The 24,292-nt window shown below is 54.9% G+C and overlaps 1 protein-coding gene and 1 long non-coding RNA gene across 7 annotated transcripts in view; both read right to left on the bottom strand.

Annotated features, from left to right (window-relative positions):
* RNF220 (ring finger protein 220) overlaps positions 1–24,292 on the bottom strand; it is a 249,152-nt gene that overhangs the window by 43,586 nt on the left and 181,274 nt on the right. The window lies entirely within an intron of this gene.
* Positions 11,819–13,864, bottom strand: LOC149125727 (uncharacterized). The gene is made up of 3 exons (XR_016211057.1): positions 13,731–13,864; positions 12,410–12,526; positions 11,819–11,959 (listed from the first exon to the last, which is right to left on the bottom strand). It is a non-coding gene; the product is annotated as an uncharacterized LOC149125727 (long non-coding RNA).

Raw genomic sequence — 24,292 nt, forward strand, 5'->3', positions numbered from 1 at the left:
GGACGGGCTGTCAGTGCTAAAGATGATGAATGGGGGAGGTGAGGCGGGAGGCCCGGTGTTATCGGCGGTGGATGGCGGGCGCGGGCGCTCGCCGCTCCTGCTAATCCCCGGGCGCTGCCTCAGCCCTTGCACTGATAACGAGGAAATGGGACTGACAACAATTTTTAGCTGAGAGATTCTTCACCAAAATGCCAGGCGGCCGGAGGTCTGACAGCGCCTGATTGAGTGTGTGAGTGTGTGGGGGGAACGCCCGCGGCCCCCTCCGCGCCCATGCAAAGATGGATCGCTCATTCCGCCTCCCGTCCACATTCATTACCGCACCGCCTCCCACCGCCCCAGCCGCCGCAGCGGTGCCTGCCACCTCCACTTCTCCGCCTGCCGCCCGAGGTAGTCCCCAAGCCGGAGCTGGGCAGGGCCCTGTCCTCCGCTGCACACAGGGCACTCGGAGCTCACGGAGCAGACAGGAGACTTGCAGGGGCAGGGGCAAGTCAGGGCAGTGGGATCCTGGCCTGGAGGCTCCCGGGCTGTGTGACCTCCAGAGCGTCCCTTTCCCCTGCTCAGCCACTAGGACAGCTTCTCCGTAAGACAACTGAGGCTCCAATGGGAAGTGGCCGTCAGGAAGCTGAGCCAGGCGGGGAGTGTGGACAGGAGCCTGTTGAGTGCAAAGGAGAGGTCCAGCCTTCCCGTCTGGACAGGGACCCTGGGGCCTTGATCAGCCCTCTGCTGCCCCCCTCTGACCACTGGGGACAGCCAACTCAGGGGCCAGCACAGGCTGCTCTCTGGCACCTTCCTCAGCGAAGAACTGGACACAGGGACACTCATAGAGAAAGCCCTCCCCTCCCAGATCACTACCCACGCCCCTCTGGCAACGCCCTCCATGCAACTGCCTCTCGGCCTGTCTGGTTTTGTCTTAGTCCTGTTGCCTGTGGGTTCCAGTCTTGCCTCTCTGCTTGTCCAAGCATCAGATTCCCTCACTATGCACAAAAGGCATGGCTTGACTGCCCAGTGTCTGGGGGTTGGAGGGTTAACGTGAGGGTTAGGGTGACCAATGGCAATGGAAGATGGGACCTGGATGAATATGTATGTGTTTGTGTGTGTACACATGTGTGTTCTTAACATTAGGTCTTCATTTCTTAGTAAGAACATAACTTCAAGCAGAATTCAACAGAGTTGCCGCTCACTGTGTGACCTTGGGCAAACCACTTAACACTGCTGAGCTTCATTTCTTCTTGTGTGAAATGGGGATAATCATATTAACTCCCGGGACTTTGGTGAGGGTCTGATTAAATCAGTGCTGGGTACAAGAGAGAAATCATTGTCTCTTGTTAGACGGTTGCACAAACATTGCTTTCCCCCTCTATCCAGCCGTCTTCCCTACCCGTCCAGATGGTTTATCGCTCAGTAGGTACCTGGCCCTGGTCCTCGGGCTCCTGTGGAGTTCCTTCTTCCTCTCCATCCACACCCAGATAGTTCTATGCAGGTTTGTATGTCAGGGTGTGCACCTGTCCCTCCATCCACATATCCATTATCTGTCCTTCAATGACAACTTTTTACTGAGTGTCATTTATGCCAGGATACAGGTTAACACTACACATATTTTATCTCATTTGATCCTTACAACAGCCCTGTGAGGTAGGTGTCAGTATCTCTTTCACAGTGACAAGGAAAGTAGGTCTCTGAACAATGCAGTGACAGAGACAGGGATTTAAATTCAGGTTGGTCTGACTCCAAACCAGAACAACACCCACTATCTACCCATCCACTCACCTAGCCAGTGATCTGATACTGTTCTGCAGATGTCTATTGGATACTTGTAGCAAGAGGGCCAGGCAATAATGAACAAGACAGACACAATTTCTGCTTAGGACTTAGCTCTAGGTAGAGGCACTGTACATTCCCCTCCAGAGTGGTCTAAGCAGGGAAGTACATGGAACCCGGGGAGCAAATCACCTGATCTGGCAGGTGAAGGAAGTGACAGAAGTGACATTTTAAGCAAAGGCCTGAAGGAGGCATGGGAGCCAGTCAAGAAGAGATTGGGGCAAGTAGGTAGAAAACAGCAAGTGTAAAGGGACAAGGGGAAGAAGCCCGCGTGGGGGGCTGGGACAGTCCAGCGTGGCTGGAGCAGAGTGTGGGACAGAATGCTGAAAGACTGCATGACAGGAGAGAGGCCACACCTGGAGCCTTTTTAACTGCGTTCATGATTTGGGTCTGTGTTTTAAGCACACAATGAGAAGCCCTCGAAGACTTTTAAGCAGGGGAGTGACATATCAGACTTGCATTTAAAAAAGATCGGTCTGACTGCAGGGCAGCTGGTGTCTCCGCGGGCGGGAGCAGAGGCAGGCTGGCTGCTTAGGAGGTTATCTCGCCAGGTCAGGCAGGAGGTGTTGGTGACACACTCCAGCGTGGTGATGATGGAAAAGAGCAGAAACAGGTGGGTTGGACACGAGGTCAAAGGACAGAACTAGCGGGAGCTTCACTGAGCTACTGCCAGGCAGTGGAGCATTTGCTGATTTCTGGCACAGGAAGAAGGGCAGCGGGCTTGGTAGGAAAGAAAATGAGTTCCGTTTTGGATGCATTTAGTTTGAGGAACTGTTCAGACGTCCAAGAGGAAGTGCTGAGTAGGCACAATTACGTGAGCCTCAGCCAGAATTACGGGCCTGGGAGACGTTGACAGATAGATAAGAACTCAACTTCACCACTGTATTCTCGGGTTGAGGACGATGTCTTGCATATGACAAATGCTCAGAAATATTTATAGAATGAAGAAATAAATGAAGGAAGCTGACAGTAGGTGAGATCACTTAGCCAGAGCGTATAGACTAAGAAGGTCCTGAAACAGAACCTTGATAACTCTAACAGGTGGGGGAGGTGTAAGTCATCAAGGCCTAAGAAGGAAGACCCAAAAGGTAGGATGATGATGAGCAAAGTGTGATGTCACCGAAGCCGAGAAAGGAGGACTCTCAAGGGTGGGGGGCGTGCCGGGAGCCGGGTCAGGTGCTGCATAGAAGTCAAGAACATCAGGCACGAGAAGTGTCCTGTCCACGCATCCTAGCCGTGGTGCAGTCACCTGCCCTCTACATCCATCCAAGCCCCTACTTACTCACCCACTCCCCTCTCCCTCGTCCTCTCTAGCAAAATATGATTGGCACTTGCACTGAGTGTGGAACAGGAAGAGTTAACGTGCTGACAGACGGCATTTTTTACCTTCAGTCAATATGAACAAGGCCCCAAGACTATGATTCCAAACATCTGGATTTCATCAATATGTGATCTGTCATCGTATATTGGCATTCCCCAGTCCCCGCGCCGGAGCAATGCAGCTGGTTTTATTAATACGTCAAATACATTATCCGTGTAATACACTTGTCTGGCTGGGGCCTCCCGCTGGGGCGGGGCGGCGGATTTGAATGTATGATGAATCAGTTTGCATTACATGTTCGTAAGTCATCATTTGTCAGGATTAATAGGCATCCCTGGTTGAGGAGGTGGGGGTAGGGCGGGCAGGGAGAGGCGTGTATTTAGCTCTGGCCCATGTTTCTCCGCCGCTGCCAGGGATGCCCTGCAATGGCCATGCAACTTCTTGCCCAGACCCCAGGCCAGTGGCTGGCACTCAAGGGGCACTGGTGACATTTTCTGCTGTTTCAGAGTCACTTGGAACCAAACAGACCTATTTATCCCTGTTTTGGGTTTGCCAAACAACCAGAAAAGATACTGCGGGCCATTTGCACAGGCTGGGTAACCTCTTACTCATTTGTTAGAATTCCTTCTTCCAAGGCATGTCTTCCCTGCTTCAACCCCTTTCTGACCCCACCCCGCCTCCTCCTTCCTTCCTCACTGCCCCCCTGCCCCCCACCTCCACCTCCCCACGCCCATCCCCCCTGCCCCCCGTGCCGCCACCGCTGTCGCCACCACCTTGCTTCTCCTGGATACCCCTCCACAGCACCTACCCTTATCACACAGTCAGTCAATAAAGCTTTCCTCTGAGAAAAAAAAAAAAAAAAAGAATTCCTTCTTCCAGGAAGCCTTCCCTGACTCCCCCAGATTGTTTTAGGTGCCTCCTCTGTAGTCCCTCAGCTTCTTGTCCAGTTTCTATCACAGTGCTTGTCTCACAGTGTAATTATTGCCTGCTATGTGTCTATCATTTTCTGTTTTCTTAAAAAATCTTTTTGATGAACTTCAATTTATCTTTTTCTTTTTTTAAAAAAAGATTTATTTATTTGAAAGGCAGAGTATGAGAGAGAGAGGGAGAAAGAGAGAGAGATTTTCCATCTACTGGATCACCCTCTAAATAGCCACAATAGCCAGGGCTGTGCCAGGCTGAAACCAGGAGCCTGGAACTCCATCTGGGTCTCCCACATGGGTACAGGGGCCCCAGCTGTTTTCCCAGGCACATTAGCAGGGAGCTGGATCAGAAGTGGAGCAGCCAGGACTTGAACTGGTTCTCTTGACATGGGATGCAGGTGTCTCAAGCAGCAGCTCAACTTGCTGTACTACAATGCCAGCCCCATGTGTCTATCGTTTTCTTTAGATCGTCGTCATCATCTTCTTCTTTTTTAAAGATTTATTTATTTATTTGAAAGGCAGAGTTACAGAGAGGCAGAGGCAGAAAGAGAGAGAGAGAGAGAGAGAGAGAGAGAGAGAGAGGTCTTCCATCTGCTGGTTCACTCCCCAGATGGCCATAATGGCTGGAGCTGGGCCGATCAGAAGCCAGGAGCCAGGAGCTTCTTCCAGGTCTCCCACGGGGATGCAGGGGCCCAAGGACTTGGTCCATCTTCCATGGCTTTCCAAGGCCATAGCAGAGAGCTGATCAGAAGTGGAACAGCTGGGACTTGAACCGGTGCCCATGTGGGATGCTAGCACTGCAGGTGGCAGCTTTACCAACTATGTCACAGCACCAACCTCTCTCTCTCTCTCTACTTCTCTGTGTAACTCTGTCTCTCAAATAAATAAAATAAATCTTAAAAAGGAAACAAAGCAAAATGTTTTTTTTTTAATTATTTACTTATTTGAGAGGTATAGAGTAGAGAGATATAGATAGATAGGCGACAGCAAGCTCCCACATGCTGTTCACTCCCCAAATACCCACAACAGCCAGAGCTGAGCCAGGAATTCAATCCAGGTCTCCCATGTAGGTGTCAGGAATCCAACTACTTGAGCCATCACTCGCTGCTTTCTAGGGTCAACATTAGCAGAAAGCTGGAATCAGCAGTCAGAGCTAGGAATTGAACCCAGGCTCTCCAATGCGGGATGCAGGTATCTTAACTGCTAGGCTAAATGTATGCTTGAGATTGTAAATTTATTTTTAAGATATATATATATTTAATTTGACAGAGTTAGACAGTGAGAGAGACAGAGAAAGGTCTTCCTTCTGTTGGTTCACTCCTTAATTGGCTGCTATGGCCGGCGCTGCACCGATCTGAAGCCAGGAGCCAGGTGCCTCGTCCTGGTCTCCCACGTGGGTGCAGGGGCCCAAGCACTTGGGCCATCCTCCACCGCCCTTCTGGGCCACAGCAGAGAGCTGGACTGGAAGAGGAGCAACCGGGACTAGAACCCGGCGCCCAAATGGGATGCGGGCGCTGCAGGATTAACCAAGTGAGCCACAGCGCTGGCTCCCAAGATTTATATGTTTATTTGAAAGGCAGAGTTGCAGGGGGCAGCGGGGTTGGGGGTAGATCTTCATCTGCTGGTTCACCCTACAAATGGCCATAATGGCCAGGGTTGGTCCAGGCTCAAGCTAGGAGCCTGGAACTCCAGTCCAGTCTCTCATGTGGGTGGCAGAGTCCCAAGTACTTCAACCATCTTCCACTATTTTTACAGGCACATTAGCAAGGAGGGTACTGGAAGCAGAGCAGTCAGGACTCGAACTGGCACTTATGTGGGATGCCAGTGTTGCAGGTGGCAGCTTAACCCACTGTGCCACAATGCTGGCCCCAAGACTGTAAATTTCTTGAGTGCAAAGATTAACTTGTTCACTTCTGTAGTCCCAGGATCTAGCAGAAGGCATAGCCAAAGTAAGAGCATAGTAATAGTAACAGCAGAAATCAATAAATAGTCCTTGAATGAATGATCATTGACCTTGCTTAAATACCCCAAGACACAGACAATAGCTGGGAGTCACACAGGTTTTGCAGACTTCTTGCCTTCCCCTTCTTGTTTCCTGCTATTTATGCTTTTCTTCACTTGCTTCCCATAAGACATGAATGGGCCACCTCTCACAACATCAGGTGCCTGACCTGTGACACACTTACCCATTTAAAATACACCGGGATGGCACATTCATGCCCATGGCCTTGGCCACCTTCCTTCTCTCTCTGCTCTGCCTGCAGAAGCTCAGACTGGCACTGCCCATTCCACACGGCTTCCTGCCAGCCTCAGGTACAAGAGCCTGGCTGGGCACTATTTATTGTCTCCAACAACAGAGGGGTCCTGGATTGACCCAGTGGCCAGCAGGAAGCAGGTAAGTCAGGTGTAGGTCAACTGTGGACAGGTTTAGGCTCAGACCTGAGCTCAAGCTGGAGCCAAAGGCTCTGAGCTCACTGAGTCTTGGTCACAGAACCTAAACCCTTGGCCCTAGAAGCATTTGCCAGGTGCACCAGCCAGCCTATTCAGAGGCTGGTGGTCTCAGCCATTTCACACCCCCAGACCTTCGCTCTTCCAGACATAACAGCAGCCTCTCTCCTCTTGTGGAGCTAAAACTCAGTTCCCCACCTCCCTTAGCTAATAACTTCCAGACAGCTCTCTGCACCGGGCTGGGCCAGTGGTGGGTGGGGCAGGCAGGGCCTCCCAGAGTTCCCTGGGATTAGGTTTTATAACCTGCAGAAAAGGGCCTGACTCAGGAAAGTAGCCACATGTGCACATGCACACCTCGCACCCTGGACACACACATGCACCTACTGGCGTTGGCACACACAGGTGCTCCTACCAGTCTGGATACCTTTTCATCTGGCGTACACACCCCAGCACCTGAGCACAGGTTCAAGGGTACCTGGAGTCTACCTGGACATTCTCCCCAGCATGCCCACACGCTGCTTCACTTTCCCCCAGTGATGCAGCCAAAAATGCTGTGCTGTTTAAAGTCAAGTCACTTTAAGTGTGCTTTACCCCCTGCTGGCTCTGACTATGGGCTTATAAAAATGAAGTGGGAACCTCCGCAGCTGTGAGCAATAAATCCTGAACCACCAGAGTTACCTGCTTTCTAGGGGACGCGTGCAGGGTGGGGCGCTGATTACAAGTGCCTGGAGGGCCGTGGGCCAGCAGACGGGCCTCAGGCACTGCCCGCTAGCCCTACCCAGGCCGACTGCCTCTCACAGACATGCACCCATGAGAGCCCCAGGGCCTGAGGGAGGGAGCGAGACTCAACAGAGCAGCAGCGAGAGAAGGGCCAGGGTGAGGAGAGTGGAGCAAGACAGCCACGTGCTGCGAAGGCTGAGGGGAGCCCTCGCATCTGGAGATCAATTAGCATCAATTACTGACTTCATTTAATTGTCGTCCAAGATGAATTTGTCATTTTTAGCTGGGAATTAATGGGAGACCTTCACCTCTCCCTGGCAACGGCAGCAGAGCCAACCGCGGTCACCTCGGCCTCCTAGGCGCTCTGCCTCCTGCCTGGGGCTGGGGCCAGCAGCCGGTGGCAGGGGGGTGGGGTGTGTGTGTCTCTGCTCCCCACGTAGCCTCTGGCCTGGCCCCCTGGAGCCCAGGGCCAAGGTGGGGGCCCTGGGTCCTCGGGAGCTGTCCTTGGCCGCCTCTGGCTTCAGCCAGAAATTAATTTGCTGGGCTGAGCGTGTTTACCTTTTCCCAGCAAAGGCGAGACAGTAAACAGCGGCCCGGCGGCCGAAATTGAATTGATAACTGCATCAACGTGCCAGATAACGCCTAAAATAATACGCCGATAAGGAAATTCGATTTGATTTGCCGCTGCGCATCAGATTGGCCCCATCTGTAGCTGCCTGTAATCATTTTCAATTGCGTTGGGAAACCTTATTTGTCCTTAAATATTTCTGTCATTTTTCATTGCTGGCGACAGATCCTTGGGCAGGTGGCAGGGGTGCACTGCCTCTGTGGGCGCAGGGCGGCGGCCCGAGGAGGAGGGGCGGTGTGGACTCGGAGGGAAGGAGGCAGGGAGCAGGCAGCCGGGCGGTGACAGCTGTTCCTCCAATCAATCACGCTGTCGACAGGGAGGGACGACTGGCTGGCAGAAATTGAGTTTGCCTCACAGGGGACGATTGAGCAAATTAATAGCCCATTAGCCAAGCAGTGACCTGAGAAATGAAGGTGCAGGGGTCCATGCTCACTCAGGCCGGCCAGGGTGGGGCAGGGCAGGGGAAGGGTCTGGGGAGGGGGTGTGGGAAGAGGAGGAATGGATGAGATGGGGGTGGGAGACAGACTAGAGATGCAGAGGGGCCTGGGAGAGCCACTGAGGACAGGGTGGGAGGGGGTGGCCCTGCCTGATGTCTCTACCACCTTCCCATCATGCCACTCTCTAGACACACCCTCTCTGTCCTCTCTTCGCTTTCCTGGAAGGCTGGCATCCCCTGGAGACACCACTTCCGTGCCGCTCTCCCCCACCGCAGGCTGTTTATTCGCCCAACTCCGGGCCCTCCAGGGGCCAGTGTCTTCCAGACCATTGCTTCTCTGCTCCATAGGAGCTTCGAGGCCAAGGCCCACCATCCCTGTTAAGCCCCATTGTCCACACTCACCAGGACTTTGAGGCTCACCTTGCAGGCCTCATCACTGCCCTGACCTCAGCTCCTGTTCTTCTTTTCCTGCACTCTACTTCCTCCTGGAGGAACCTGTCAACAGCCCATATTGCTCCATGATAGAATTCTCTCTCCCCCAAGCCCTCTCGTGGCCTCGTATTCATTGCACTGGCTCCTTCCTCTCCACGTCTCCCATCGTTTGCTCGTGGACGTCAGCCTGAACTCCACGGCGCATCATTTCACACCCTCTTGGCGACATATTCAACCTCCGTACTTCTTTCGCCTTCTTCACAACCCAACTCTTCTCCTTGCTGTCTCAGACACACAGGCAGCTAAGTGCAGAAGGGGAAAATCACCACACCACACAGATGTGTGCCCGCAGAAATTCACAATTTCCAATCTCAGCACTGCTAAGCCACCCCCATCCATGTACCTGGTCCGCTCTGTCTCCCTTTTCCCATAGAGACAATCCAGTAAGATTTTACTTTCCTGCAGCCCCTCTGCATCTTCTGTCCCCCTCCCTTACTAGGTGGTCTTCCTTCCTACTTCACTCCGAAATTGGGAGTTCTGGGGCTGGTGCTGTGGCATAGTGGGTAAAGCCGCCTGTAATGCCAGGATCCCATATGTGCGCCAGTTCTCCACTTCCGATCCAGCTCCCTGCTAATGCGCCTGGGAAAGCAGCAGGAGATGGTCCAAGTGCTTGGGCCCCTGCACCCAGGTGGGAGACCCGGAAGAGGCTCCTGACTCCTAGCTTTGGATCTGCCCAGTTCTGGACGTTGCGGCCACTTGGGGAGTGAACCAGCAGATGGAAGACCTCTCTTGATCTCTCACTCTCTCTCTGCCTTTCAAATAAATAAATCTAAAGAAAATATGAAATTAAGAAAAAAGAAGTTGGGAGTCCTTCAGCATGAACTCTCTCAATTTCCAGATCCATGCAACCTCCTTGGTCTCTGAGTTCCATGAATAGGCATTCATTCACCTTCCTGTTTTTCCGTTGCTTCTCCTGGGCTTGGAGCCTCATTCTTGCAAAGACTGTGCAGCCCTCTTCCCCATGCTTCCCTCCACTGGCGTAGAAACTCCCGAGTCTCTCCCAAGTTTCCAGGACATCCACAGCTCCTCTTCCTTCCCACAGGACGCCTGTACCAACCGCCCTTTTCCTCCCCTTCCCCTCTCACCTCAGCTGCGCCAACTCTTGCTGGCTGTCCCTCACCACGCCCTGACTCACCGCAGACCGATTTCCATTCCCACTGCTTTCAAATAATCACACTTATTGACAAATTCACTAAATATTTGTTGAGTGTCTCCCATAGGCTACACACTCTACCAGGTTCTAAGGGTACAAGGACAGCTATGTCCTTGTAGAGCTTACAGTCTAGTGAGTGGACTGATAGAATAAAATACTTGCACATTGGTAAAACTGCAGTTCTGCCAGAGAGAGGCACACATGCTCCGGGAGCCCACGCTATGGGGGCTTCTCCGAAGAAGAGGCACGCTGAGAGGTGGCAGATGAGGAGTTGGAGAGTGGAGAAAGGAGGGAAGCGACAGCACAGACCAGGTGCCCCCTCTGTGCCCATCACTGTGCTGTTTCATCCCCATTTGATGAACGAGGAAGCAGAGGCACAGAGGGACTCTGCACTTGGCGTGTGGTTGCGTGGTAAGTGGTGTGGCTGACTTTCAGCTCGGGCAGTGCAATGCCAGAGTCCACCCTCCTGCCTCTGATGCTCACTAGCACCCTCATCCACTTCTCTCTCTGCACAGCCGTGGGTGCTCCCTCCTCTGGTTTTCCCTTGCTTCCCACCTCCAATCCTGACCATGTGGGAGGTGTTCTACTAGGATGTCCTGCAGGCTCTTCAAGTTCAATCTGCCTGGGATGGGACTTGGCTTCCTCTAGACCTGCTCCTTCTCACGGTTTCTGTCTCAGTGAGTGGCCCCGCCATCCACAGACTTCCCTAAGTTTGACAGTCTTGCCCCCACTGCCAGTAACTCAACACCAGCACTCGTGGGAACCATCTTTTCTCCATCGCCCTAGTTCAGGCATCATCATCGTCAGCCTTTGCTATTAAGTCTCCTAATGACTCTCCCCTCTAGCCTAGTTCCATCTCCATAGGCAAAAGGATCTCCCTAAAACACAAGTCGGATCCTGTCATTCAGCCATTTCATACCTTCCCTGGTCCCCAAAGCTCGCAGCACAAATTCTGAACTCCTCATCGTACAAGCCCCTGTCCACTCCAGCAATACTCTGTGGCTGCACAAAACTTAGCTCTTGTCCTGTCATTGTCACTGCCAATATCGCCTATAAGACTCATCTCCCCATGGACAATGTGGAATGTTTACTTATTTTTTAAAATATTTTTTATTTATTTAAAAGAGTTATATAGAGAGAAAGGTTTTCCACCTGCTGGTTCGCTCCCCAAATGGCTGCCATAGCCAGAGCTGAGCTGATCTGAAGCCAGGAGTGTCTTCCGGGTCTCCCACGTGGGTGAAGGGGCCCAAGCACTTAGGTCATCTTCTACTGCCTTTCCAGGCACAATAGCAGAGAGCTGGATCGGAAGTGGAGCAGCCTGGACTTGAACTGGTGGCCCAGTGGGATGCCGGTGCCACAGGCCAGGGCTTTAATCCACTGTGCTATAGTGCCGGCCCTGTTTACTTACTTTTTTTTTTTTTTTTTGACAGGCAGAGTGGACAGTGAGAGAGAGAGACAGAGAGAAAGGTCTTCCTTTGCCGTTGGTTCATTCTCCAATGGCCGCCGCGGCTGGTGCGCTGCGGCCGGCGCACCACACTGATCCGATGGCAGGAGCCAGGTGCTAATCCTGGTCTCCCATGGAGTGCAGGGCCCAAGTACTTGGGCCATCCTCCACTGCACTCCCTGGCCACAGCAGAGAGCTGGCCTGGAAGAGGGGCAACCGGGACAGAATCCGGCGCCCCGACCGGGACTAGAACCCGGTGTGCCGGCGCCGCAAGGCGGAGGATTAGCCTATTGAGCCGCGGCCCTGTTTACTTACTTTTTTAAGACCACACTCAGACAATGCTTTCTCACTAAAGCCTTTCCTGATAGTGAATTTATTCTCTTTTTTGTGCTAAGTTCCTTATATGTCTATACCTCTTATTGCACATCATACACTATTGCAATTATTTGTTTATCCACATGTCTTCCTGCTTCATCCTGGGACAGCTCAGAGCTGGCCTGGGGTCTGGCATAGAGTGGTGCTGGTAGCTGTTGGATGATGCAGTGACCAAGCTGACGAGTGGAGGACCTGTCGGGCCTGCAGGAGACCATGTGGAAGGGGAGTGAGGGATGGTGGTGGTGAGATGGGAACAGGTGAGGGAAGGCAATGGAGGTGATGTTGATGTCAGTGAGAGCCAGGGGTCCCACAGCTTTAAAAGGTAGAAGCTCTCAAAGATAGACACGGCATAGCTGCTCTCGCCCCGACAAGGAGCGTTCATAGACCTGACGAGTGGGCGGGGACTGGGCGAGCATGACCTGACAACAAATCCCACACCCAGAACAAGGGCAAGTAGACTCAGGCCCTGGGACAGAGCCCCACATGCCCCGAGAGCCTGCCCCATCACAGGGCCCTGTCCAGGCCTCTATGCTGGCCCCTGCCCTGCCCGGAACCCCTGGGCTGCGTACTCTCTCCTCCCTTCCCTCCCTCCCTCCCTCCCTCTCTCTCAGCAATTTCCCTACCCAAGAAAGCTCTAAGGGTTTCAATTACCGGCGCGTGGGATTTAGTGCCCTGGGCTTCTCTGACTGGAGGAGATTTATTTGAAGGTTTAGTGTCGTGGAGAATTCACGTCTTCACTCCCAGGAGCCCAGCTTCCGTCCCGAGCCCCTAAATCAGGAACCAAGATGGGCTATTGTCACTTACCGCATTAGCCTCGTTAGCGGACCAGGAGGGCTGATTAATAGCAACGCACACACAGCCGGCCTGCGCGCGCCTCCCCGGCTGCTCCTGACCCCAGGAGGGGTGGGACACAGCTGAGCTGCTGAGGGATGGCCGAGGACACCGGCTCAGCCCCTCCCTGGGGCACAGCAGGGAAGTCCATGAGGTCCTTCCGGATCTGGGGACAGTTCAAAGGCCACAAGCCTGAGGGAGCGCACGCAGCAGGAGGTCCCTGGGGCCTGACTGCAGGACAGTGGAGGGAAGCAGGGGAGCAAGAGGGGGCTGGTGCTGGGACACGGCCCAGAGCGTATGACCTGCGTATGACGGGTGTGTGAGGAGGAGCCAGACAGGGTGTGCTCTTTTCACTTCCCAAATTCTCTCCGTGTGCATCTTATGGGCCAGTGACATCATAAGGCAGACAGGGGAGGTGTGTATCTGACAGAAAGAGGTATGTGACAAAGAAGTGTGCAAGAGAGGTGTGATTATGTGAGTGTGAGAGGTGTGAGTGTGTGATGGGTGAGAGAAGTGTGAATATTAGCGTGGGAGAGGAGTGCATGTGTGAATGTGTGAGTGTGGGAGGGAGAGGTGTGCATATGTGAGTGTAAGGTGGAGATATATGAGAGAAGTGTGAACATTAGAGTGTGTGGGAGGAGTGTATTTGTGAGTGTGGCACAGAAGGGTGAACATGGGAGAGTGGTGCAAGTTTGTGAGTGTGAGGGAGAGCGGTGTGAGAGTATGTGTGAGTGTAAGAGGGAGAAGAGAGTACACGGGAGCCACTTGAGAGTTGTGTATGGGTGTGAGTCGGGGCGAGAGAAAGGGGTGTGTGGCAGGTGTGTTGGGTGTGAGGGTGTGGTGGGGACACAACATCAGACACGGAGCTGTGCTGGGGGTTCCTGTGTGTGGCAGGAGAATGAGGGAGAGGCTGGGGGGAGAGAAGGGGGTGTGTGCATTTTAGGACAAGAGGCGTGTGTTCTCTTTTTCCTGTTTCAATGCTCTCTTCTGTAACCTCTCCCATGCCACAGATTTTCGAAATCAGGCTAACCTGGGTCTAAATTTCAGTTCAGGCTACTTAGTTCACGTATTTATCTCCTCATTTACCAAATCGTTAGGAGCATTTAGAAGCTTCCACCGTCCCGTGCCTCATTTTTCTCACCTGTGAGATGGAAGGCTTCGTGCTAGCTGCCTAACAGGGCGGTGTGGCCACTCGGGGGTGTAACCCGAGCACAGCGTCTTAGGAGGGCACGGGACTCAGAGCTGGCTGTCCCCAGCGCAGCAGCAGGCTCCGGCAGCTTCAAGCCACCCTCCTCTGCTGAGCCCGTTCCCGTCTCCTCCTCTTTCCCGGCTCCCTGCGTGCTCTTCCTTCTCGCTTCCTCTCTCAATCACAGCTGAGCCACAGTATTAATTATTAGAACCAATTGACTGTTTAGACTCTGATGTTTTAACTAATCACCACTAATGGCAGGCACTGGTGGGCAATCACATTCATTTAGTTCTCAGCAAACCCTTTATAGCTGAGAGCCGACTAGAGGGAGGTGGCCCAGCTGTACCTGGGCCTTGGCAATGATGGGAGGGGTCTGAAGCCCTCCTCTCCTCCCGTAGTCCTGGGTGGGCCTGATCCCTTGGGACAAGCCAGCTGCGCCTTGCCTTGGAGGCGGGGTAGCTTCCTTCTCTTTTTACTTCTCTGCCCCTGGGCCTCAGTCTTCCCTGTTGATCTCCCATTCTGTCATGCATGTCTCCTGCGACCACCGCTCTGGGCCCGCAAAGTCCAACCTACTCCCCTTTGTAGCCTTGCTTTTTTGTTAGGAAGTCACCGACATGTGGGTTCCCCTCCTGTCAGCTTCACCCTGGTTGGAATGGTAAGCCGCATCCTGTTCACTTGGGCCAAGGCCTTCCGTGAAGAGAGCAGGCAAGCACATGCCCAGTGTGGCTGGGTCTGGAGAGACTTCCGGGGCCTGGGCGTGTGACCTGAGCATTGTGCCCCCGGGAAGACACCTGCTTCCTTGTCCCGCCGCCTTCTCATGGAGATCCCAGAGCCCCAGCCTGCGCACAGCACTGCTCTGCCCTGCGCCCTGGCTCCAGAACTCAAACACCAGCATCCGTGGAGGATGCAGGCCCGGCAGAGCTGGACCACTGGGCCAGGAGGGGTTGGCCTAGGTCCCACGGCCAGTAGGTGTCGCTGTGGCTCCAGCACTGGGAGGGGGTGTTAGGCAGGGGCCCTGGAGCAGGTGGAGGTGCTGGGCACCCCTTGGCCTCCTACTCCTGCCTCAGACCTTCCGGAGAGGAAAGCCTGCTGCACCCGGGTGTTTCACACTGATGTGCACACAGAACACTCGAGGCCCAGGCTAAAACGCAGGTTCCGTCTGAGTAGCTCTGGAGTGGGCCCCACCGCTCTGCATTTGTCCCAAGCTCCTGGGTGATACAGATGCTGCTGGCCTGTGGACGGCACTTTGAGCAGCATGGCCTTTACCAGGTGGGGCGGTTGGTGGTGGGGGTGGGGGCAGCCAATCCTTGCCCTTGTTCCTGCTTCTTCAAAATCAGAGGGTGTGGGTACCTCCGTGAGGCCCCCCTCCCCTCTTTTGGGGGAGATGGGCTTAGCTAGACCAACAGGAAGTGGGAAGTTTCTAGAGAATCTCTGAACCAAAACCTAACCCCAGCCCTCCTGGCCCAAATCCTGAACTTAAATCTAAACCCAGATCCAAGCCCAAGTCCTCAAACAAACCCCCGTTCCCAGCAGGCCGTTCACTGTGTCAGCCCTGCCCCAGGATCAGAGCTCCCTGGCTGCTCTGGTGACCCTCCTGGTCCCTGGCCACACTTCCTTCTGATGCAGCCTGGGCCAGGACAAGGGGTGGTGGGATCTGGGGACACACGCTGGGCTCAGACTTCCAGGACTGAGCGAGGGAACACAGGCAGGTGACAAAGGCACTGTGGCCGCCCAGCTGGAAGAGGCATTCGCTGGCTCTTCCTGGAAGGGGAGGCGGGCATCCTGTCTGGCTGCACCCAGATTCCCCTACGCTGCCCCCGCTCTGCTTCCTGGGATGTGGGGAAGGCAGGGAGCAAGTCCATGAGCCCAGCCCTGGATGCAGGGGAAGAGGGAGGATGCGGGTTATGGGTGGGGTGAGGAGTGGGACAGGCAAAGCGCCCTCCAGGACATTTCTTTCCAAACTACAGTTCCTCGGAGGGGCCCTCCTGCCTCTGCTCCTGACCAGGCTGGGCAGCAGAGAAGCAGATTCGTGCAGGGACGACAGGTCGGATAAGAGGTCCGATGAGGGGAGTTTGCCCTCCAAGTCTGACCTTTTGTGATGTTTAAGTAGGCAAGCAATTTTCAATAGCAGCGATCTGCCCTTGTGCTGGAGGGCCAGCCTGTGGCCCACTCCTCAAGCGTGGCGTGTAGGAGAAGATGCAATCAGGGAAGAGCCTGCCCTGGTAAGACACGGTGTGAGTAAAAAGCAGACACTGCTGCTCTGAAAGCCACCTGCCCCTGCCCGTTTGCTGTCCTCTCTACTTGGGCAAAAGACCTCTGCCTCTCTAAAGCACCTCCACATTCACACAACTTCCCCACAGTGCCACAGATCACCTTCTCATCAGCCACTCGAATTACAAGATCCTTTGGAACACTTGGGAAAATCACTTAACTTCTCTGGGCCTCAATGTTCTCACCTGTCAAATGGAAGGAATAAAAGTGCCTATTTCTTGGCCGGTGCCGCGGCTCAATAGGCTAACCCTCCGCCTTGCGGCGCCAGCACACGGGGTTCTAGTCCCGGTCAGGGCGCCAGATTCTGTCCCGGTTGCCCCTCTTCCAGGCCAGCTCTCTGCTGTGGCCCGGGAAGGCAGTGGAGGATGGCCCAAGTTCTTGGGCCCTGCACCCCATGGGAGACCAGGATAAGTACCTGGCTCCTGCCTTCGGATAAGCATGGTGCGCCGGCCGTGGCGGCCATTGGAGGGTGAACCAACGGCAAAAGGAAGACCTTTCTCTCTGTCTCTCTCTCTCACTGTCCACTCTGCCTGTCAAAAAAAGAAAAAAAGTGCCTATTTCTTAGGGTTATCTAAGAAGTCACTCCAGCTGGCGCCAGGGCTCACTTGGTTGATCCTCCGCCTGTGGCGCTGGCATCCCATATGGGCACTGGGTTCTAGTCCCAGTTGCCCCTCTTCCAGTCCAGCTCTCTGCTGTGGCCTGGGAGTGCAGTGGAGGATGGCCCAAGTGCTTGGGACCTGCACCCGCATGGGAGACCAGGAAAAGTCACCTGGCTCCTGGCTTCGGATTGGCACAGTGCTGGCTGTGGCGGCCATTTGGGGGGGCGAACCAACGGAGGGAAGATCTTTCTGTCTCTTTAACTCTGTCACTCAATAGTGCCTGACACACAGGAGCCCTTCAGGTAAAGGGTCCGCTGTTGGGTTGTTATTATAATCACTGTCCTGGGATGTTTAGCACGGTAGGGAAGGAAAGTTCCTCAAGGTAACAGAAGGAAAACATCACTGTCCAAAGTCACTCTGCAAGTGGAAGAACGAAGCTTTGGGCTCTGCTGTGGGCATCTGGCCCAGCAGTTAAGAGGCTGCTCGAGGTGCCCAATCCCATTTCAGAGCACCTGGGTTCGAGTCCTGCCTCTACTTCTGGTTCCAGCTTCCTGCTAATGCACACCCTGGGAGGTCATGGCTCAAGTACTTGGGCCTCTGCCACCTACCTGGGAGACCCAGATTGAGTCAGGCTCCTGGCTTTGGCTTGGCCCAATCCTGGCTGTTGCAGACATGTGGGGAATAGACCAGCACAGCAGATGGATGATCTCTGTCTACCCGTGTGTGTGTGTGTGTGTGTGTGTGCACGCACGCGTCCACGTGCACCTACCTGTCAGTCTTTCTCTCAAATAAATGAAAATAAATAAGAAGCACTGGGCTTCTACAGTCCAGTGCCATGTTCTGTCTACCACACAGAACACACCTAGCCAATGTAATCCTTGTCAGGAAGCAGAGGTGGACTGGGAAGGACGGTGGGGTGAAGATTCCCCTGCCCTCTGCAGGGTTGAGGGCGTGGCGGGGATGAGGCCAGGGGCCTTGCCTTCCCAGCTGGACCTGAGAGAACTAATGGCTCCCTTGGGGCTGCCCTGGCTCAGGTCTGCGTTGGGAGGGGAGATGGGTAGGCTCTGCTCTCGGGTCTGCTCTGTGGCTGGCCACTGGGCTTCCATGCCTTAGAGAGACATTGTGGCAGCTCTGGGGCCTAAGCCCCCTCACCAGTGACATCTTTCTTTCCCTCTAACTTTGCTCCTTCTCATTTTTCTCCCCTGGGCTTCCATTCCCTGCATTCTGCATTGGAGCCTTGGCCACAGACAAAACCCTAGAGCCAAGGAGTTGGGTGAGGAGCCCGGGAGTTTTGGCGTCAGACAGACCTGGTTTGAGACTGACCTAGAATTCGTAGCCGCGTGCCTTTGGGCAAGCGCTGCCCTCCACCTGGCTTCTTTTCCCTCACCTCCCTGTTGCGTTAACAAGTGTAGGAAATAGCTGACTGTCACCAGAAGCAGGGAGACCTGTCCAGAGGGGGTCTGAGTGTGGCTAGCTGCCCGGTGCTCCAGGGAGTGCAGGGGGACCAGGCTGGCAGCTGGGAGCACGGGGAAGGCTTTGTACACTCCCGACTTCTTCCTCCTGCAGAGGCCGGGCCCTTCCCTGGGCACAGTGGCCACAGATCAGCAGGACAACACAGGCCTGTGTCATGGAAGAGGCAGCTGCACGGGGGGGCTGGGCTGGAGGATGTGACCAAAGAGGGCCTGAGAGAGGGGCAGCCAGGAGGCCCCGCCAGGCACAGCCTGTTACCAGCTGCCCGCGGGGCCTCTCAGCCACCACCAGCTCCCGCAAGCTGAAAGCGCCCGCCACAGGTTCCCTTGCTCCCCTGGTTCTCAGCTCTCATTCCAGAGTTGGGCTGCAGGAAGGGACCGGCTTCAGGCTGGGTCTGCTCAAGGGAGAACCTCCTGCCCTCTCTCTCTCTGTCGATCCATCTTTTCCTTCTTCCTCTCTCTTTCTCTGTATTTTTTTTTTTTTTGACAGGCAGAGTTAGACAGTGAGAGAGAAAGAGAGACAGAGAGAAAGGTCTTCCCTCCATTGGTTCACCCCCCAAATGGCAGCTACGGCCAGCGCTGTGCCGATCCGAAGCCAGGAGTCAGGTGACTCCTCCTGGTCTCCCATGCGGGTGCAGGGCCCAAGCACTTGTGCCATCCTCCACTGCCTTCCCGGGCCACAGCAGAGAGCTGGACTGGTAGAGGGGCAACCGGGATAGAACCCGGAGGCCATATGGGGTGTTGGTGCTGAAGGCGGATGATTAACCAAGTGAGCCACAGCGCCGGCCCCTCTCTGTATTTTTTTTTTTTTTTAAATAATGGTCTGTCCAAACTTGGTTCTGGAACACACTCAAAGCTTGCGGGCCAGTCTCCCTGGGGTGTGGAGGAGGCTCAGGCTCAGCAGTTCATGGACACCGCTGTGAGACTGGCCAGAGAAGCGCTAGGAGAGCAGGCTCAGGGGAGGAGGACGTGGCAGAGGTGCGCCAGGGGAGGAAGGGTGGAGCGGGCGCCACAAGGTCATCCACCAGGGCCCGAGGACTGGAGCTGGGGGAGAGGTGAGGGTTCCTGCTCCATGGGCCAGCGGCGCCTCCCTGGTTCCTGTTCACAGGCATTTGGGAGTGGGGAGGGCTGGCAGACCACATTGTCATGTCTCTCTGTGTCTATACAGGGAGCTGAGGCTGGTGGCTAGGACCGTCCTGTGCCCCAGCCACGTCCATCACCCGCCTGGTGAGCCCAGCCACAGCCCGCTTCCATCCTCACACACAGAGGAGGCTGGGGTTCCATCCCCATTTATTGAGGGGAAACCAAGACTCGCAGAAAAGCCGAGCAAGATGGCCAGAGTCCCACCAGCAGCGGCTGGGCTCAAAAACAGAGATGGCACTGACGACAGGCCTGGGCCTGCCAGGAGCAAATACATGGGGGGGGGGCAGTGGCAAAACAGAGACTCACCCAAGTTTAAACTCCATTCAAGACTTGGTCGGGGACGGTGCTGTGGCGTAGCAGGTAAAGCTGCTGCTTGCAGAGCCAGCACCCCACATGGGCGCTGGTTCAAGTCTCAGATGCGCCACTTTTGTTCCAGCTCCCTGCTAATGTGCCTGGGAAAGCAGCAGAAGATGGCCCAAGTGCTTGGGCCCCTGCACCCATGTGAGAGACCTAGAAGAAGCTCCTGGCTTCTGGCTTCGGATCAGCTCAGCTTCAGCTGTTGCAGCCATTTGGGAAGTGAACCAGCAGATGGACGATCTCTCTGTCTCTCCCTCTCTTTCTCTATAACTCTGCCTTTCAAATTAATTCATTAATTAAAAAAAAAAACAACAAAGACTTTGCTGAAGCAGGAAGTACTCCAGGCACTACTGCAAACTTGGGAGCAGGGCGTGGAGTGGAAGTGAAGATGCACAGCCGAAGGAATTCAGCCTTGACCCAGTTTCGCCTTGCCCACCGGGATGCCCATGCCATGAAGGCCTGCTGGGGGCGTGGGGCAGCCCTGCTAACACGCTGTGTGCGTGAGCTGGGGTCCTGAGTCCTGGCACGATGCCTATTTCCTAGCTTAGGGACTACCACAGAAAATGTATTCTCTGAGGACCAGCCCTGAGCCAGCACCCTCAATGCCACAAAGCCACAGATACCAGCCCCAGAGTGCTCTGTCTACCCCTAGCAGTATCTCGGGCCTCAGACCTGGCTTTGCCTAGGGCCTGTGACCTTTGCTCATTGCTCTTACAGTATTTTGGCATTTTAATTTGTATCAGGGCCCACAGCCTGCATAGCTTCTCCTGGATTTAAACTAGCTGCAGGGGCTGGTGCTGTGGCACAGCAGGTTAAGACACTGCCTGCGATGCCAGTATCTCAATATGGGCACCAGTTTGAATCCCAGCTACTCCACTTCTGATCCAGCTCCCTGCTAATGTGCCTGGGAAGATGGGCCCCTGCACCCACGTGGGAGACCTGGAAGAAGTTCTTGTCTCCTGGCTTCAGCCTGGCCCAGCCTTGACTGTTGTAGCCATTTGGAGAGTGAACTAGCAGTTTGAAGTTTTCTCTCTCTCTGTCTCTCTCTCTCTCTTTCCCTTTCTCTAATTCTGACTTTTTCAAATAAGTTTATTTGAGAGCAGAGAGGGAGAGACATCACACAATGATGAAATCACCAGGCAACACAGTTCTCAGATCTGAAGCCTGTTTAGTGACACACGAGTATGTATACTGATTTAGTTATTGGGAGAAACCCGAAACACGGGCCTGAGGGTTCTGCCTTCCTTAGGGCTTCTTTGTTAGATGCAAAATGCAGACAGCACTTCCTCCGACCCGGACCCTCGCAGGTGGGAGTGAGGTTCTGATGGACACCACCGTTACGGGGAGGCCGTTGTGTTCCTTTCCCACAGATAGGGAAACTCGGTGACCTGCTGAGGCCACACAGGAGGGCTGGGGCCCAGAATGAACTCCCTGCTCAGTTCAGGTCTACGGCTTCCTGGGAGAAGTGCCGTTCAGTGGGAGACAAGTCCCGTCCAGGGACAGCTAAGGTTTCTCATGTGCCCCGCGGAGGGTGCCCAGCTGAGAGGAGAAACAGCAGGCAGAGGCACGTTCTGAGGCCAGGGGCTCCACAGGGAGCAGACAGCCTTGTCCTCAGAAGCCTGATGAATGCTGGGCAAGCAGACAGGGCTCAGGCCCGGCAAAGGCGGTGTGAGAGCTGGGGTGCAAAGAGGGTCTGATGGTGGAGGAGGCCTGAGACCCCAGAGTCAGAAGGCAGCGGCAGAGCATCACAGACCGATGGCAGAAGGAAGGCCACTCAGCCTGGGTGGTTGTGTCCTGAGCCCCAGGTAGAGCTGGGGATCGGCTGCCTGTCCCCCTCCTCGTACCTGGGCTGGGGTTCTGCTCCCAGGCAGCCCAAGGCTCCAGCCACGCTGCCCCTGGCCCAGCAGCAGCCCAGCTGGCTCACCTTCTCAATCAATACCGTGCTCTTAATGGGCCCGGCCACCAGCACCAACCAGGGGCATTAAATGTTAATTATATCTATTTGGATTTGAAAAATTTTATTACTCGAGTTAATTATGGTTGGAGTCATAAAAAGGTTTCAGAGTGAAAGGGCTGCCTTATCGGGGCCACTTTCCCCGAGACAGATTGGAAAGGCAAAGAAGAAATAAAAGCAGCTGCTCAGAGGACGTCTGCTCCACGCCCAGCAGGCGAGGAGTCCTGGACTTGGACCTGCAGCCTCCGAGCGAAAGGCCTCACGAACCGCTTGCTGACCCGCACTGCTGGCGTCCAGAACGCAAGAGGAGCAGGTCCTGGGAGGGCAGGGGCACCAGCCGGGCTCCCTGTGATTGGGACCACAGGATATGCCCAGGGCTGCTCTCCAAGGAGCCCCACCCAACCCTGCCTGATTGCTTCCTGCCAGCCCCGCTTGTGATTCATGGGCCTGACCTTGGGCTATAAAGTGCTCACTGCAGCGGGCATGCAGGCAGGATTTACAGCGTCGGGGTCAGCTGTAGGCAACAGCACACACAATAGCTGACTCACAGGGGTGCCCCGTTCCCAGCCCATACATAACTCTCCCTGGCACACCCAGGTACACACGCATCTTGACAGAGACGGAAATGTTCATTCACGCTCAGGAACCACGCCACTCAACACACCGGGAACGAAACAGCACCGTTTGAGGAGCAGGTGCTGAGAGTAAGGTGCACTGTAAGCCCTTGTCCACTCCCTAATGCCGACCCTGGAAGACGGGTGGAGGTCTCCGCTACTTGCTACATAAACGAAGGCTCAGGGAGTTATCTGAACACACGTGCCCTGCAAGAGAACGGGCTCTGCAGAGAGCCCTGGTGCCTCCTGTGTCAGCTGGGGGCCAGTGGGACAGACCCAGCGCCGCTGCCTGCGCCCCCTCTTCCCTGGCAGAGGAGCTGGAGGCTACAGCAGGGGGAGGCAGATCTGCCTCCCACCTGACCCCAGGCAACAGAGAGAAGGGGCAATAAAAGACAGGAGAGCAGTGCCTTAAACCAGACATGCGATTGGAATTCAAACTGCACCCACTTCGGAGAAGCAGGAGTAGCCGGGGTTCGGAGTGAGGGCTGCGGACGGTGCTTGTTGGGGGATCGCTGGCTCCCCCGATGACAAGAATTCAACCAGCGGAGTTGGAGCTGGCGGTGATGGGAAGGGGGCACCATTTACACCTGGACCTCCCCAGCGGAGCTGCTCAATAAACCCATCATCATCGTGGTCATCATCATCATCACCACCACCGCCGTTGCTGCTACTGCGAAAGCCCTGTCCAAGCAGGCAGCCGCCCCTTGCTCCAGCTCCAGTGCCATTCGCCTCCACTGGGTCCCCTCTGTCCTCAGTTCTCAGGATTCTGCCCCTTTGTCCAAATCCAGCGCCCACTGCCCTGTGGACCCATATCCCCCAGCCCTCAGCAGGGCCTCATCCTGCCGTGACTCCTCCCCCTGCGCCATTGCGGCTACAACAGTGCTCCCTCTGAGGCTGCCCTCAAACCTGCCAGGAGCCTTGTCCTTGCCACCCCTTCACCCCCTCCCTGCTTTTCTCCTGCCTTCTAATCCACCTCTGGAACAAAGGCCTGTGCCTCTTGGCCCACGTCCTTTCCCGCCTCTGTCACTGATGGCGTCACTCCCGAGGCAGCGCCCCCAGCAGTCATGGGTGGAGCTGGTGCAGTTTTCCTCCGTGCTCCTCTGTTCCCATCCTCACTTGCCAGCCCTGAGCTGCTACCCTGGATTCCCCTCCCCAGTTCCTGGCTCACTGCACACTCTGGCTAGGTCAGTTTTTTGCTCCCAGAAAATTTCTCTTTCTACTTTCTTGGTCTTCAACTTTCCACAACTCTATGTGACTCCCAAGCCAGCCTCCAACTTGGTCTCTTCTGAACTTTGACCCTGAACTGTCAAGTGCCCAAGGACATCCATCCAACCAAATGCTCTACTGTCGCCTCAGATGAAACACGCGGACGCGGGAAACAATTCTCTTCACTCCGACGGTGCCCTCTGCTCCATCTCACTTCTAGCCACTGTGGCGACTGGGTGCCTTGCCTTCCCAAACACAGAGGCACGGAACAGATTAATATGTGGAGCAAATATTTTCCAGGCAACTGCCATTTGCAAAGGCCAAATAGCCCAGGGCAACAGGAGTAGAGGTGGGAGGCAGGAGGAGAGGGAGGTAGTCTGAGGCCACGAGAGAGGGAAGGTTTTGTGGTCAGCCTGTTGTTTGCAGGAAGACATTAGGCAAGTTACTTACTGTGGACATGAACATGGCTAGAGCACCTCCGGGCACTACACATGGACCTTCACACGTCATGTCACCCTCAATGCAATCTTCATGATACTAGGATCATCCCGTTTTAGAGATTGGAGAAAACAGAAAGGACAAGGAACTGGCCCAAGGTCCCGCAGCTTAGCAAGTGGCGGAGCCGATCTGTGAATCTGGGTGAATGGGCAGGTCTGGGTGAACGGGCAGGTCTGGGTGAACGGGCAGGTCTGGGTGAACGGGCAGGGTCTATGTCTAACTTCCCAGGGCCTCGTGTCAGCCACATCTAGGGACCCACTAAGTAACTGTTGAGTGCGAGTGCAGATAACTGAATACAGTGCACCTGTTAGGTCCCATGGTTGGCAGTGGTTGTTGGCTTTGGCAAAAGCAGGGTCCAGGGGCAGGTGGGGACTTGCATCAGGCCACAGTGGCTTCAGGAGTG

Source organism: Oryctolagus cuniculus, chromosome 7 (assembly GCF_051225735.1).
Source record: "Oryctolagus cuniculus isolate XC-2025 breed Fujian yellow rabbit chromosome 7, ASM5122573v1, whole genome shotgun sequence".
In the NCBI taxonomy this organism is placed as follows: Eukaryota; Metazoa; Chordata; class Mammalia; order Lagomorpha; family Leporidae; genus Oryctolagus; species Oryctolagus cuniculus.